Here is a 17,559-nt window from a genome sequence, read left to right as displayed (position 1 = left end):
AAGTTTCAGGCGATTCGGACCTGCAGCAGGGCTTCACCGGGTGTCCAGTAGTTGCAGCAGTCGTCTTCCTTCAGCTTTTCGTTGGTTCTCTCAATCCAGTGGCAACTCTGCCTTCCAGTGCCGGAGACAAGCTTTTTATGCACCAAATCCCCCATTCACACAGCTTGGCTGTCAATCACACAGCAGGGTGGCTTTCCTGACAGGACAGCCACCTAGCCAATCAGACTAGAGTGCGACTTGGGTCGTCAAGGAGACCCTGTGTAGGAGGCCTTAAAACCCTCCATCACATTCAGCCAACCCAGACACTCAGCCGTGCCTAAGGAGGACTTCGGGCAGAAGCCTGCCAAAGGACGGCGAACAAAGGAACCAAACCTGGTTTGGCACGCAGAGTAAAACACGACAAAGACCTTTACAAAAAGAAATGGTGAATAAACCCCACCAGAACCAGATAAAAATAAAAGGGGTCCAGCGGGTTAGAGTTTGAGGCTACCATCACAGCCTCTAACAGTACTGAGGCTATTTTCATAGCTCGCGGTAGAATAAAAAAGGTAGATACCACTGCCACCAGCCAAATCTTAGAGAAAGGGGAACAAACTAATGTTCCATGAGAATCAGACAAAAGGGGATAACTATTAACCCCTCCAGTACTCTATTGGAAGATAGGGTGTACTGGGTCTGTAAATTTAAAAAGACTAGTAACGTCAATGGCAACTTTACATGTTCTGAGAGACAGTAGTCAGTCCCAGAAAATGGAGTTTAAAGTGGGAAGTCTGAAAAAGACAACCCTGTGTCACTGCACTAAAGGTGCTGTGTGTCACACAGTAAAAAGATGATGCCTATGGAGTTGGTAAGACTCCATATCCACAAACACAAAAATGTACAACACACAGCAAAACACATGTAAGAGTGGGAAAAAAGGCTCACACGCTTACCAGGTGAAAATAAAGAAATCCTAGAAATCCAGCAAAGCTTCTGAGGGACTCATCAGGTAAGGAAAATTAGCCACTCTGGAAAATTCTCCCTAACACTCACCCCCCAGACCAAGGGACAGGAGGATTTAATCCCCACCAGGATGGATCTCCTGTTGCAATTTGGTTGAATGGCCTGCTGAGTACATCAGCAACCTTTGGTTACCCTTGCTATGGGACTTTCTACCAGTGGTTGTCATTTGTAGACTATATGACCAATAAACCTGTTGTGGTACATTTCTCTTTTTTAATGTATAGGGGATCTGATCTAACAGTCCCTCAGAAGTTGTAACAACCTCTGAACCTGCACTAGGCTTTTTTAAGGGGTCCTTGGAAAGGGAACCCTTAGATCTAGAGGGGCTTCCATGGTTCCTCACCACCTCTCTGACAATAGTAGGTTGGGTCTCAGGTATCTTGGTTGGAGGGGCTGTGGCCAAGCAAGGTACATGCTGCCACTTCTTCTGAGATCTGACCTTACCTATTTTAGAAGTTTCCCTCCTATTATTAGGATTTATATTGGAGTCTTCATTAGAAGCTCCAACAGTATTAAGGTGCTTAGCCTTAGACCTTTTTTTCTTGGTTTCCCACCAGCTTTGAGAATTACCAGTTCTCACAGGCCTAGAGAGGGGTCCACTTTGTCTATCCACCTCTTCCTCAGAAGCAGGTGAGGGGGGGGTCAAAGACTTTACAATTGGATGGGAAATGATAGAGCTTGGTTGGGGCTCCCATTTCTCTAATATACTAGCCTCAGATTTGCCTGGGTTAGAGGTCAACTTACTAACGCCAGGGTCTGTAGTGGGGTTCTATGTAGAGGTTCCCTTAGGCTCAGAGCGGTCTTTTAAGGTTGCCTCTCTAGCAAATTTGGTTTGGTTCTGTTTTCTCTCACTGGGAGGCCTGGGGGTACTGGATACTACCCCTAGAGCATTTAAATCACTCCTCAACAGGACTTTCTCAGGCACCTCACTCTGGACACCGACAGGAATCCTCACTGTCATATTATTACACTGAATGGGAGCTGGCAGAATTGAAACCAACTGGACAGGGCCTCCAGAAAATTTAGTGGGCCCTTTGGGTGCCTTAGCAACATCCTCAGGCTTGGAAAAGCTTTCATCCACTACTGTTCTATTGTCCCCAGTGTCTCTCCTGGCAGGAGTATCCTGGCCATTGACAAGAACACTGTCTATATAATACCCTCTAGAGTTTTCTGGAATGGAGTTGTACACATCCATATTCTGTTTCTTACCCAGACACATGGACTCCAAGGATACAGTAGCTTGAAGACCCAAGGGTGCTCTAGCAAATAGTTGAAAGTGGGCACTAGCCATTTGTACTTCTTCCTCTGGGGAGAAGGCTAATGAGGCAGTGCTGATCCCTGCAGGTTTACCCTTGCACCTGGGATCTCCTTTCACATGGTCAGTCAGCCCACAAACAAAGCATTTACCAAATGCTCTCTGGAATGGGGGTTTCTGCTGACCTCCCTCTAGTTGGGCACCAGAGGATTCACTAGCCCTATTGTCAATCTGGAAAAATGAATACCCTTCATTTGAATGACAGACGTAACTTGATGGCCATAGGCCAACCGTCTTATGCACCAAATTATAGAAATATAGCCTGCTATGCTTGACCAACGAGCGGCCATTTTAAATGTAGCAAGAATCGCCATTTTGCTTGTTAACCATTGCTCATTGCTTTCTGTCTGAAACTGCTTTGCAGCTTACAATTCATGTGAATTCTGCTTAGTCTGCTCAACTGTTAACATTGTTGTCTGAATATGAAAGGACAAGGTCGCGGGACTGAAGAGTTCGCTGAAACTCCTCATGAGTAGCCCAGAGAGGAATGCCCACGCTCCCTCTCTGTAGCCTTGAGAGAGAGCTGCAGGGCATTTAATCACTTCACAGCTGGCAGCCAGTCTCGTACGATGGTAGAATATGTTAGAATAAAAACAGCTAAAGGCTTGAATTATGCTCTTGCTACGGCCCCCCCTCGCAAAACCCTTTAGAACGTGTCGGCTCCCAGGACACGAATAGTACCTCATAGATAGCAAAGCTTGGAATGTGGCTCTTCCCCCGTGTGCAGCTTGCTTCCAAGAACAGAACCACTGTGTTCTGTTCAACAACTAAAAGATGCCTCCGCACTTTCTAATTGCACATTGTTACTAGAATAGACATCGAAAGTGTCATAATTGTCATACTCGTCGGATATGTCCATCGTCATCCCGAGTTCAAAGGAACTTAACAAAGAGGGGTGTTAAACATGACACTGCTGATTGTATGATATGCATTTTGTATATATATAACTGATGTACGTAATTCGCTCTCTTGCGTCCCTCGAGGTCTAGGAAACTCACGTCGCGGGGCGTGAGATCAGAATTGGCCAATTGATACTATTTTTGCTTGGAATAACCCCTAGCATTGGGAATTTGAACCTCGTGTCTGGCGCATCTTTTCGTGTATGGTTATTGCCTTGTTTCCATAGCACGAGGGACCCCTAGGGGCCCCTTTCAAGATGGCGCCCGAATAGGGACCCTCCCCCACTTGCCCCATCGTATACGTTGTAACGGAGTAAAGGCGGAGGAACGGCGAGGACGGGACGGTCGAGCCGGGATCAAGAAGTGTACAGGGCGTCCTTCCGCAGATCTGCACACATCTGATCCCTGATCGACATACCGGGCCAGAGGGCAAAGGAGGCGAGGGTCCCGAGACGAGGCAGAAGCCAGAGAAGCGCAGACACAACGTTGGGAGAGGTTGCATTAGAACAGGCGACTTGTTTTATCAGGTGAGTCATTCCCCGATTCAAAGAGAAACCTGATTTTTGGTAGAGTGTTGATTTTGCAAATTCAAACGTCCAGGTAAAAATTAGCTAACCAAAGGGGAAGGTTAAAGAAACATGCCTGGAGTACTGTCCACTTTAGCAGGGCTTTTCAGCTGCGGTAGACAGTCCTTGGAATATGGCCAAAGTGCACCGCCTGGGGGAACGCCGGCTTATGATATGTGTGCAAAATATGGTGTGGGTGCGATAATATTTTGTGAAATTTGGCATAGGTAAACCAGAAAGCAACCCGACCATCAGTGGCCGATTAATGGTAGTTTTGAGATTGGGAGGATAGATAACCTAGAAAGGGTACTAATTAGAAAGAAAGCGCGACCTGCAGCTTTTGAGACTGTCAAAGATTGGAGAAGGGAAGCAATGCTCCGCCTTAGGAGTGGAGAGAAGCATGCGCGTAGGCACAAAACGAAGCTTGAGGTAGCAGAAGAGAAGGAAGAGGAGGAGTGGATGGCAAGTCTAAGACGGGAAGGGAGACGTGACCAGATGAACATAGAAAGAATATACCCGCAGCGGGAACTACACATAGCAGACGAATTAATGGAACATTTGTTAACTAACACGGGTCGAGGCCCAAAACCAGAATCGAAACCAAACACGCCAGCAGTGACTGCGCAGGCCCAACCAGTAGCTCTCATACCCCCTCCCGTAGCCCAAGCACTTCCCCTCACGCAAGCATTAACCCAAGCCCCACCCACAGCGTGAGCACTCCCACAAGTGCAGACCGCGGACACACAATTTCCCAGCATCCAGGAAGGCCCTTCACAGATGCCGCCTGTATCACTTGTCCCATCCGCACCTCCCGCTCCAGAGACAGATTCAGCACCATCCGCCCCTCCCGAAGTTGAAATTGAGACCGGGGAGGTGAGAGGCGGGGCTGAAGGAACAGGATTTGGACGGGTAACTCGAAGCGCGATCAGCAAAGAAAGAAAGATTGAATTACGGCAAGAGGCAGAAATGTACATAGAAGGGAATGATGAGACGGCAGCATTAGCCTCATTGTATGGGTACCGAAGAAGCGACGAGAGACAGGTAGAGTTGGAATGCATGGGGGAAATTTTGGTGGGAGAATGGAAAAAGACACTCGGGAATTTACCGCCACAGCGATTGTTAGATTTGAATAAGTTAGCACGCAGTGAGCAAAGAGATGAGGATGTAAGAAAACATGTGCACAAACTCATTGAAGTAAAAAATGAAATGGAAGACAGATATGCTGAGATGCATGCTACACCTGAGTATAGTAAAGAGTATATTAGGAAAGGCAGGAAGGAGGCGTCAAGGTTGAATATGAAAAAATCATGGCCGAGAGTTTTTCCAGGTGGTACAAAGCATTTGCCGGTACCGGGACAAATAGGTGATAAACAAAGATTGCAGGTATGGGTAGGGGAAACAATGCGATGGATGTCGAACAAAAGAAAGTCAGTAAAGGAAGTAAGTGAGATATGTAATGGGTACCCATTGGAGATGAGAAAAGAAGCGATGCAAATGATAGTAGGGGTGTTACTGCAGCAGGTCATTGGATATAATGGAGGTAGAGTAAATGCACAAGGCAGAGGAAATTTGAATAATATGAATGGGGTGTCATTGGGATTAAATCAATGTGCGTATTGTAAGGAGGAAGGACACTGGCGAGCGCAATGCCCGCACCTACAGAATAGAGGTGGGTTTGGTCAGAGAAGGCCTCATAGAGGACATCAGGGGTCAAACGGCCCAAGCAGAAATAACATGCAGCAGCAGCTGGGATATACCAATGGAGGTACTCAAACCCAATCCTATGGTCAAAACCAAGCGCAACAGAACCAGGCATTGAACCAAAGTGTTTCGAACCAAAATCAGGGCGGGCAGGGCCAACAGAAAAATGATCAGAGTGGAGGACATCGAGGAGGAAATGGGAATATTTTTGATACACAACCAAACACGTATTATAGCAGTAGCGATGACTACACATCGGACGATGTGTTATTTTCGCGATAGGACAGCCCACGGCAGGGGTCAGAACCAGTGTCTATTCCCGTGAATCAGAGAGGACCCTACGTAGAAATGAGAGTCAGGAATAAAGAGCACCGTTTCCTTGTAGATACAGGGGCACAGAAGTGCTCGATAGACCACCACTTGGTTCTGGAGATACCACTGTCGGGGCAGAAGAATGTTTCTGTAGGGTTCGTAGGTACACCAGTAATTAACCCCATGTCCGAAGCTGTCCCAATTACAATAGGACCATTTACGGAACAGTGTCCATTTCTTTTGACAGAAAATTGTGGAGAGAACTTGCTAGGATTAAATTTGTTGAGAAAATTGGGGGCAGTCATACATTGTACGGCAGACGGGGTGTTCTTCGCGATGTAGCCTCACGATGCACCGGTGACGGAATTTATGTCAAAAGAGTTGCCAGAAGAGCTAAGTAGAGTACCAACCTGTCTGTGGGCAATGCATGATAACGATGTAGGATGCTTGAAAATAGAGCCAGCAAAAATAACCTTGAAAGAAGGTGTCACACTACCACGAATTCCCCAGTATAAAATTTCTGTTGAAGGTGAATAGGGATTGAAAAGCATTGTTACTGACCTGGTGAGATTGGGGGTGGTTGAGGAAATTGCAGGTAGCACGTGCAACAGTCCGATTCTTCCAGTTTACAAGAAAGGAGGCAATGAGGTACCCTATCGTTTCATAATTGATCTGCGCGCATTAAACAAAGTGGTAGACCCACAATTCCCTTTGGTCCCAGACATCACAACAATACTGACAATGATACCGGCCACTGCAGAATACTTTAGTGTAGTTGATTTGAAGAACGCATTCTTTAGCATTCCAGTGGATAAAAGCAGTAGATATCTGTTCGCGTTCACTCTAGGAGGTTGATCATTCACATTCACACGCATTCCACAAGGATACACAGAAAGCCCGAGCATTTACAGCAGAGCGCTAAAAGAGCAGCTAGACATGCTAGAATTACCCGAAGGTTGCGTACTCTTGCAGTACATAGATGACTTGTTACTAGCTGCTGACACAAAAGAGATCTGTAAAGAAAGTACTATATTACTATTGACACACTTAGCGACCCATGGTCACAAGGCAAGTTTGAAGAAATTCCAGTATAATCAGAAGGAGGTGTCTTATTTGGGTTACCTACTTTCGAAAGAAGGGAGAAGATTAACACCAGAACGCATAGAAAGTTATTTCTAGTATGCCTATTCCAAAAACTCAAAAAGGAGTGAGAGCTGTAATAGGCATGGCCTCTTATTGTCGGCAGTGGATCAGTAATTTTGCGTTGATTGTGAGGCCGATGATAAGGTTGACTAAAAAGGATGCAGAGATGCCTTTACAGTGGGATGAGGAATGTCAGAAAGCGTTTGAACAATTGAAAGCTGCATTGTATGCTGCACCAGTTTTAGGCACTCCGAACTATAAAAAGATCTTTAGACTATTTGCGAGTGAGAGTGAAGGATGTGCATTGGCGGTTTTGACACAGGAACAAGGTGGAAGAAATAGGCCGTGCAGCTATTTTTCTGGCGCGTTGGACCCTGTAGCGCGCGCACTACCACGATGTTTGCGATCTGTCGCAGCGGCTGCTGCATCAGTGAAACAAACAGAAGGGATGGTATTGGGGCACACTTTAATTCTGATTGTGCCACATGCTATAGACGTTCTATTAAATAGGACACAGACGCAGCACCTCACCTCAGCTAGACTGACAAGATATGAGCTCATCTTGTTTGCACCCCACATCCAAATTATGAGGTGTAGCGCATTGAATCCTGCAGAATTAATGCCACTGCCCATAGCAGAAATTGGTGACAACGAATCACCACCCCATGATTGTTTAATGATCACTGAAGAAGAAACAAAGGGAAGGATTGATTTGAGCGATATCCCACAGAAAGAGCCAGATGGGGAGTAATTTTGTGATGGCTCTTGTTTTAAATTACCTGATGGCACATCAATGGCCGCATATGCAATTACGACCCTAAAGAGTGTTGTAGAAAGCAGAAGAATCCCCTACAATTCGGCGCAAGCCGCAGAAATAATAGCACTGACCCGAGCCTGTGAACTCTCTGAGAATTTGAACGTGAATATTTATACTGACAGCCAGTACGCCTTTGGCTTGGTTCACAACTTTGGCCGACTTTGGGCTGAGAGGGGTTTCTTGACATCACATGGGGCCAGGATTCAGCATGGCCCTTTGATTGTGCGATTGTTGTCTGCGCTCACGTTTCCAAAGCGCCTAGCTATAATGAAGTGCGAGGCGCATAAGAAAGTAACATGTAGAGTGGGAGAGGGAAACGCGTTTGCAGACAGGATTGCGAAGCAAACAGCCACAGATTTGGGGAATAAAATGATGACAGTACAGACTGAGGAAGTACCTTGTATGATAGAGAATGGAGTTGCCACAGTCAAAGAAATGCAGGCTGAGGCCACGACCGAAGAGATTCAGGGGTGGGCTGAGGGCTCTGCTGAGGTAGATTTGGAAGGATGTTGGGTGGACAAGGAAACAAAAAACTGGATGTTGCCAAATTTTTACATGACTGCAATGGTTATAATGGCGCATAGCCCTACCCACATTTGTGCGAAGAAGATGATACAGCATTTATCCACGGTATTGAAAAACGAGCACATAAAAAAAAATGCAGAAAGACTAGTGCAGAATTGTATTACGTGCCTGCAACACAATGTAGGGAAGGGAACCGTGACTCCAGCAGGTAGCTTCGGGCCACCCTCTATGCCATTTGAGGTGGTCCATTTTGATTTGATAGAAATGGAAAGGTGCCAGAACTACAAATATGTGTTAGTGGTAATTTGTGCATTCAGCAAGTGGGTGGAGGCATATCCCTTAAAAGACTGTACTGCCATGTCCACAGCAAAAGTAATGTTAAAAGAGTATTTCTCCCGGTTTGGGTTGCCCCGTGTCCTGTGGTCAGACAACAGCCCCCACTTTGTGGGCGCAGTAGTGCTACAGATCTGTGCAGGTCTGCAGATAGAGAAGAGATTCCACAGTTCCAGGCATCCCAGTTCTGCCGGGCTTGTGGAGAGACATAACAGAATCTTGAAGTCAAAGATAGCAAAAATCTGCGCTGGGAGCAAGTTGAGTTGGGTGGATGCATTACCCCTAGCGCTGTTGTGTATGCGCACGTCTGTGCAGGCTAAGACTGGGCTCTCCCCCTATGAGATTATAGTGGGGAGATCAGCAAATGTATGGTGCGCACCACAGCCCAAAAGATTATGTGAGGTCGAGCATCCTATGTTAAGCACGTATTGTGGGCTTTTAATGCAGAAGTTGCGTTTGATTCATCAGCAATTGCAGGAGGTGTTACCAGTGCGATATACCGGACTGGGGCACTCGCTGGAGCCTGGAAGCTGGGTCCTAATTAAAAACTTTGAACGGAAGACAGCATTAGCACCCAGGTGGCGCGGCCCCTACCAAGTACTTTTGGCGACGCAAACGGCCATCCGAGTAGACTGACGGAAGGCATGGATCCATGCAACACATGCAAAAACATTCCCAGGACTCCTGACAACTTCCGACGACCAGAGATAGGAAACGGTCTCGGAAACGAAAGAAACTGGTGCCAGTCCAATGCCACAGCATCAGCCTGAGCGAGAAGTGAAAGTTGAAACAAAGTGCAAGCGAGAAGTGAAACTCAAAACAGAGCCTGAGGAGGCTGTCAATATGGGGAGAGGGCGAAAAGAGCCCCAACGGTGCTCAACAGAAACACCATCACTGCCGAGCGACACAAACCCTGCATGGCAAACACGAGCAGAAACAACGCGTGTACCCCTTTGGCGCCCACCACAATCTGCAAATGCACCAAAGCCAGAGAAAGAAACTACATCATTGCCACGGCGCTCATCGCTATCCATCATTGTGCCACAGGCTGACACTGAGCCTGATACTGGAAATGCAACGGCACTATTCACGGATCATACAATACCAGGAGTGAATCGGTATAATTTGCGGCCTCGACAGGCAAAGTGATCCACAGATCTTTGGTGCTTTTCTTTTGCCTTTGGTTCCACTCACGGACGGAGTAGGAGCCAGGGGCGTAGAGGAGAGAAGTGTGAGAATTGTGCAAGTCGGACAATTCAAGACTCACGGCTCCTCGGTGCGCTTATAAAAGTACATGTGTCAGGAGCCAGAGCAGGACAAGCTGGATGCACATAAGTACTAAGGCTGATAGAGTACATGCGTCCTAAGCCAGAGCGGGACAAGCTGGATGCACATAGTACTCTATCAATAAAGAACTGTTCAGAAATCGTCTGAGCAGTGGGAGAAAGAACAACTAATCTTGCTCGGAGTGGATAGGCTGTGAAAAGGCTGGCAGAATTGAACTGTGACATTTTTTGTTGAACTTTTCTGGTATCAAGAACGAAAGATATTTGCGACAAACTTTGCCAGCAAGAAGAAGGACGATGAAGAACAAGTCAAGACCGGTTTCAGCCTCCTCCTGCACCCCTGTTGAAAAGATAATAGATTTAGAGACTGTAAATTTAGGGAAAAAGCATGGTAAAAGGAATATGGTACTGATTTGGGCATTGGTCCTGTGTTTCTTAAGTTTGATAGTACCAACAATAACAGCTATTACACTATGGCTCCTGGAGTATGTACACCCATTAGAAACACTTTTGCCAAAAGCAGCTACTGAAAGCCCGGTTCATGTAATCACTGGTACTTTGCCCCCAATGGAAGAGAGACATAGAGAAGGATACAGCAACAATACATTGTTGCTCATCATGAACATGACCCATGCGGTTTTAAAGAAAAAAGATTGCTGGGTTTGCGCCCATTTACGACAGCAGGGTGGGAAAGGGATAGGCTGGTATGTACAACCGTTGCCATTGATTTATTCATGTGAGGCAACATTAAGTGCAATGTTCTTTGGGAAATGGAACAAGAGTAATACGGGTCAGCTAGATGAGACCAATATGAATGAATTTGAGGAAGTGATCATGAGACCTGTGGGTTGTTCCATATTCCAAAAAGCTTGCGTGTTTGCACTAGAACCCATGAGAAAGAATACACGAAAGATAACAAGACTAGATAGATTGCATAGGCAAAATAGACCACCCCCGCCAGCAGAAAAAACATCAGTAATGACATTCCGAATGAGGGATGAATGGAACAAAGATGCTGTGCCCCCTGCCTATACAGTGGATCACAGCCCTAAAACTGCTCCCCTATGTCTACAGAAAAAGGGTTCCTATAAAGTAGGAACGTTTAGCAACTGCCTAAATACAGTGGTTTTAAAACACGAAATAGAACCTGTACGTAGGGGACCCTGTTTACTATATATGTGGAGAAAAAGCATATCCATGGTTACCTAGGAAATGGGGAGGTACATGCTACCTAGGTCTACTGTTCCCAGGAGTTTTCCTCTTGGAGACAGCAGAAGTAGCCAGACGAACAAAAGGTAGAACTCAAAGGAGTAGCGAGGATGGAATGATAGCAATGGATATAGCCAAATCATTTATACCATTCTTGTCCCAAATAGAGAATTCTTACAATATAAGAAAACTGTCTGGAATATTACAAAAAACAATAGATTCAACAACGGATATTTTATTGAATATGACGTTAGAAGAAAAAGGGATAAGACTAATGGGACTTCAAAACAGGATGGCTCTCGATATAATATTAGTTGATCGTGGGGGAGTTTGCAAACTCGTAAAAACTGCATGCTGCGTGTATATAGATGATTACTCCCCTACGATATTTAAAGCGATCCGGAAATTACATGTCATAAGTTCCACACTCTCTAATGAAGAAGGGGGTTGGGGGATAGGATCCTGGTTTTGAGGATTATTGCGGTCTTGGGGATGGAAGTTAATTTCGATACTAATGATGGTACTTGGGATATTCATAGCATGTTGCTGTTGCATACAATGCTTACCAATAGTTTGCACTGAAATAACTGATGGATGTACTAAGGGATGTATGCACGTGGTATCGAGAGGAAAACAAACGCATGGCCGAAATAACAGAGACACTGAGGAAACAAAAACAGTAAAACAATTCCTGGCGATAGACATTAATGATGAAGATGGTTCAGACATAGATACCCCAGACTTATCCTCATTGGAGGAGGATACAATGAATGAATAAGACTTTTGGCATACGGCCAAAAGGGGGGTTTGTCAATCTGGAAAAATGAATACCCTTCATTTGAATGACAGACGTAACTTGATGGCCGTAGGCCAACCGTTTTATGCACCAAATTATAGAAATATAGACTGCTATGCTTGACCAACAAGCGGCCATTTTAAACGTAGCAAGAACCGCCATTTTGCTTGTTAACCATTGCTCATTGCTTTCTGTCTAAAACTGCTTTGCAGCTTGCAATTCATGTGAATTCTGCTTAGTCTGCTCAACTGTTAACATTGTTGTCTGAATATGAAAGGACAAGGTCACGGGACTGAAGAGTTCGCTGAAACTCCTCATGAGTAGCCCAGAGAGGAATGCCCACGCCCCCTCTCTGTAGCCTTGGGAGAGAGATGCAGGGCATTTAATCACTTCACAGATGGCAGCCAGTCTCGTACGATGGTAGAATATGTTAGAATAAAAACAGCTAAATGCTTGAATTATGCTCTTCCTACGGCCCCCCCTCACAAAACCCTTTAGAACGTGTCGGCTCCCAGGACACGAATAGTACCTCATAGATAGCAAAGCTTGGAATGTGGCTCTTCCCCCGTGTGCAGCTTGCTTCCAAGAACAGAACCACCGTGTTCTGTTCAACAACTAAAAGATGCCTCCGCACTTTCTAATTGCACATTGTTACTAGAATAGAAATCGAAAGTGTCATAATCGTTATACTCGTCGGATATGTCCATCGTCATCCCGAGTTCAAAGGAACTTAACAAAGAGGGGTGTTAAACATGACACTGCTGATTGTATGATATGCATTTTGTATATATGTAACTGATGTACGTAATTCGCTCTCTTGCGTCCCTCGAGGTCTAGGAAACTCACGTTGCGGGGCGTGAGATCAGAATTGGCCAATTGATACTATTTTTGCTTGCAATAAACGCTAGCATTGGGAATTTGAACCTCGTGTCTGGCGCATCTTTTCGTGTATGCTTATGTCTTGTTTCCATAGCACGAGGGACCCCTAGGGGCCCCTTTCACAATTTGGTTTCCCATGTGGCTTACCCTGGTTATGTTTGGGGGCCTCACCTAGATTGGAGGTATTCAAATTCTCCTTATTATCTTTCTTTGGCTGCTTTCCCTCATCCTTCTTCTGAGTGGCCCCAGAATCCTTGTGAGTAGCCCTGTTTGCAACCCACAAGTCAGCAGCCTTAGCTAACTTCTTTGGATCTATCTCTTTGGACTCAACCAAGTGCTGCCTGTGCTCAGGAGAGCAGGCATCATATATTGACTCCAACATAACAAGATTTCTCATACCTTCATAAGTGTTAACTCGGTAACCCTTAATCCAACCATCTAAGTTCTACAAACATTCACGCACCCAGGTAGCCCAAGGGGTACCATCATGCTTTTTGGGGGTCCTAAACCTCTTAAGGTACTGGGTAGTGGTTTTCCCAAATGTAGCAATTAAAGCTAGCATCAAACACTCAGATTCCATCCTACCCACCTCCCCCCAACTCCATCACAACATCAGATGCAAGAGTGGGTAGCCTAGAGAAGAGTCAAAGACGCAACTGATTCCCTTAATGTCTTGAATCCTATGGTTATATTCAAACATTGCAAACCAATCCAACATACATACCAACAATTACTTTAGGCATACAGGGTCTCTTAGGACTGGAAGACCTAGAAAACTCTGGGAGAGAAGCATTCTCAATAGACCATTTTTTCATTTCTAGTGCATAATTCAACTCCATTTCTCTGAGCTTAAGTTCTTGATGCTTTTGTTCAGTTTGAGCATTAATACGTTTGAATTCCAAATCAAGTCTCATCTTTTGTAGAGCAATGCATTCAGGACTGAGTGTAGGACCTGATGGGGTCCCAGTGGACAAGGATTGAGGTTTCTGAGCAGGTAGAGGAGCAAGAGTGCCTACATTGTGAGACTCATCTTCCTCATCTGACTCATCTATAACATTAGAAACATTATCTTCCTCATCCCTTTCCACATTTGCTGTAGGGGGAGGCATTTCAGACCCACTCCCCAGACTTTGTTTCTCCAACAACTTTTCAATTAATTCTGACTTTTTGCCTTTTACAGAGAGTTCCTATCTCAACACAGATTTTTCAAATGATCAACAGTGTAAGTAAGGAGGGTCTTCTGACTGTAGCTTTCCATATCAGACATGATTAAAATATCTTTTAGTGGTGTTTAGCCTGGTGGTTAGTTGACACAAGGTAATAGCAGCAACCTAAGTGTAATCACTATACTTTATCCTCACTGCTGTTCACCAGTGTTAGGCAGAATCATATGCAGTACCCTTTGGGAACAGCACACACTATTATGTCTACAAGTGTCAGTACAATTTCACCTTTGGTGCAAGCCTGTACTACACAGTAAAGGGTAGCGATGGCTGAGCAGCCAGACTCATCTCAAGAGTAAAGTGAGCAGTACAAGAAGTTACACAAAGGACAACCATTACTATGGTTCAAACAAACACTGAGTCAAGGTTTTAGAGTAAAAGAATAGACATTTATTTACACCATCAGTTATAAAAAAGCCAATTAGTTCTGGAAAAGTTAAGCTCAAATATGAAGTGTGAGCAAAATGGCACTCCAGCAATTTAAAAAGGGGGCGGAAAGACAAGGTTATTCAAAAGCAACAACACCAACAAATTATAGGCAGGGCAATCTGGAAAAGGCTGCTACAATGAGGATTCAAGTCAATAGGCCTAGACCAATGTAAATGGTTCAAAGTCTTTGCAGAGGATCACACAGTTCAGAATAGTTTGCGGTTAAGTCTTTGCCAAGAGTTCAAAAACGAAGTTAGTCGGAGGAAAAGTTGTTCAATGGAGAAGAGAAGGACAATCCTTTGGTGGGCCGCGAAAGATTTCAAGCACTTTCACTATGGTTGGACGGAACAAACAACCGGATTTGCACAGTACCTTAAATGGAGAAAAATGCTGTAGTTGAGGCAGTTGTTCCTGGTGTTAGGCAGAATCCTGTGCAGTTCCCTTGGGGAACACTGCAAGAAGATTAAGACTACAGGAGTAAGCACTAAACCCAATTGGTAGCAGCCTGCACCACCCAGAGTTACCTTGTAGCTGTGGCTGAGCAGACAGACTTCTCGTACGCATTCGACACCATTGACAGAGCGCTCTTGTGGGCCAAATTGAAGAGATGGGGGTACCCGTCGGATTTAATTGCAGCCATCAGAGAACTCCATACAAAGACATCTATTCGAGTTCATCTGGACCAATCTGGTTCTCTATCCGCCTCCATCGACACCTTTAAAGGAGTAAAACAGAGTTGTCCGTAGCAATCTTTAGCCTCTTTATCTCGGATATAGGCGATTCAATTAACGAGGTTAAGTCTTTTCCGCCAAAAGTCGCCAACACACATCTAAGGTGGTTGCTTTATGCAGATGACCTGATCGTCATGGATGTGACGCCTATCGGGTTGCAAAGAAAACGAAATGCCGTGCAACGATACGTCACATCCAACAACCTAGCGATCAACACCAAGAAATGCAAAATATTGGTCCTGCAGAACCTGAATGGCGGCGGAAGGGTCCAACAGAAAAAACATAAAATGGTCCCTAGGTCAAGAAACGCTTCAGATCTCTAAGAGTGTTAAGTATCTGGGGATGACAATAAGCTCTGCCATAAACGATGGGCCCTGGCTTGCGGAAGCTAAACGGAAATGTAAACTAGCAAATCAGGCATTGATCATTCATAAGAGATTTGGTAAATTTTCATTACGACCGGTCTTGTCTTTCTATCAACAGAAGGTCATTCCGTTTGTGATATATGGGCCAGAATACGCCCTTGGCTGCTCCAACGAGACCTGGGCCTCCTTAGAAAATTGTTTTTGGACTAAAGTACTAAACCTCCCTAGGGGAGTGAAGACATCGTGTATAAGGTATGAACTTGCGTTGATATCACTGCATGCTAGAATATGTTGGAGCCTGTTGAATCTGTATCGAAAGACCAACATTCGTGCGCAGGTTCCACAATTCGATATCTTTCACGATGTCTTAACTACTAACTCCAAAATGGCTTATATGTGGACAAACAGATGTGAGGAAATCCTAAAAAAATATGACATCAATATTGATTTGCTTCATGAGAACCCGGACTCAGCCAAACTTAAAATCTGGCGTGCAGATTGGGATGAAATTTGTGTAGAAAGATCAGCCGCTAGTCGAATGAGTGACGTGCCATTAGAGGCACGTGCTTTCAACACTCTTCAGAGCTATGTGGCATTGTTTCCAAACCCGCAGGCACGGAGACTGTTTATATTATTCCGACTGAACATGTTTAAAACTGTTGATGGCTTCGCCTATGGAAGGGTTATGGGCACCTGATACCTGAATGTAGGTTGTGTTCATGCGCAAATGAATCACTTAAACACTTAGTGCTATTTTGTACTAAATTAAGATCTGAGAGGATTTTCAATTTGGGTCCTTGGAGCCTAAACCATCCATCTTTATGTGCAGACTACTGGTGGAGGCTGATGTTTCAGGGAACTGATTTAAAACTAATACTTCCTTTAACGATGTTATTGGAAATAATTGAAAACTGTTTGACATCAACGGAAGGAACAATTCCTGTAAAAAGTAACATTGGGTGAAATAGTGTACATTGACGCTTGATGAGGAAGCTATGGAAATGGAAGGTCTGTTGGGGTCTGTTATATGACATGTGAACATGTGTGTTCACATGTGGTGCTTATTTTAAAGGTTTGTACAAACCAATAAAATTAAAAAAAAAAGACTTCTCTAAAGATGAGTAGGGCAATATGCAGAGGATACGCAATAGGGATAAAAACACAGTAGAGCAAGCAAACACTGACCAGAGCTTGGTATCAAAAGTATATAATTATTTATTTAAAACACACTTTAGGAAATACACTAAGCACTATAAGTCAAAGCAAGTTCAAACACAATCAGAAAAAGTATACACACCTCCCTTAATAATTATTAGACAAGTCTAAGTAAAAAAAACACTATTTGTGAAAACAGATGTGAGCGTGTAACTTAGATGGCACTCCAATAATTAAGTTAAAGGGAGAGAAAAAGGCAGGTCATAAAAATAAAACAGTTCCCAACACTTTCATAAGACCACAGCAAGTTAGTGAAGGCAGAGTCTACTGTAGAGCCGAAGTTCATAGGCCAGGCCCACTTTAAATGGAGCAAGGCGAAATGTGCCCAAGATCACACAGTTTAAAAAGCACTCAAGTCTTTGCAGAAATGTTCAAAGGAGGTTGGTTTGATGCAAAAGATAAAGTTATAAGGTCTGGGGGCCAACCCATTTGGAAAGCCATGGATTTAAGGGTCACCTTTAGCAATCCGCAGAAAGGGAGGCCAGGCGGAACAAAGTACCTTAAAAAGTGAGGAAGCTCCAGCGGTAGCAGTTGTTCCTGGCAGTGGGTGCAGTTCATGGTTTCGACCAGGGGAAGAGAAGATCTCGTTGAGGAGGAAACTTGGAGTCGTTGCACTGCCCAGGGAAGAGACCAGCCGCGGTGTTCGTTCGGTTAAAAAGGTGGGTTCCTTTTATTCGCGGTCACAGTGGTGAAGCTTGGCTATCCGGCCGCCGGGGTGCTTGGCACTGGCGATTCGACCAAGAGATGTCCTGGAAGGTGAATGGCGAACTGGTTGTCCCCACCAGCTCAGAGGGAAAAGACTCTTACAGCAGA

This window comes from Ambystoma mexicanum, chromosome 6q (genome assembly GCF_040938575.1).
Source record: "Ambystoma mexicanum isolate Mex_15411 chromosome 6q, UKY_AmexF1_1, whole genome shotgun sequence".
Classification (NCBI taxonomy): Eukaryota; Metazoa; Chordata; class Amphibia; order Caudata; family Ambystomatidae; genus Ambystoma; species Ambystoma mexicanum.
The sequence above is the reverse complement of the archived record's forward strand: the minus strand, read 5'-3'. Positions refer to the sequence as shown.